The following is a 309-nucleotide window of genomic DNA, read 5'->3' as shown; positions in this document are numbered from 1 at the left end:
CCTCATTTTTTTTTTTTTTTTTTGCCACCTGCTTTTCATTGGAGCTAATTCTTCTCCTGTTTCTGTATTGAGAGAACGGATAGATGGTAGCCTCCAAATTCTCCCTCCGCATTTTGCTTCACATATCTTGCTTTCTCGTATTCTTTCTCAAAACTGAGGAGGTACCTTCCAGTCTTCCTTCACAAGGAATTGTTTCTTAAAAAACCTAACAGCCTTTGTCAAGGGAGCAAAGATTATGTCAACAGGCTGCAAACCATGGGAAAATACACAGGCCCAAGAGGAGCAAAAGGATTAATAGTGTGAAAAAAA

This window comes from Meleagris gallopavo, chromosome 1 (genome assembly GCF_000146605.3).
Source record: "Meleagris gallopavo isolate NT-WF06-2002-E0010 breed Aviagen turkey brand Nicholas breeding stock chromosome 1, Turkey_5.1, whole genome shotgun sequence".
Lineage (NCBI taxonomy): Eukaryota > Metazoa > Chordata > Aves > Galliformes > Phasianidae > Meleagris > Meleagris gallopavo.
The sequence above is the reverse complement of the archived record's forward strand: the minus strand, read 5'-3'. Positions refer to the sequence as shown.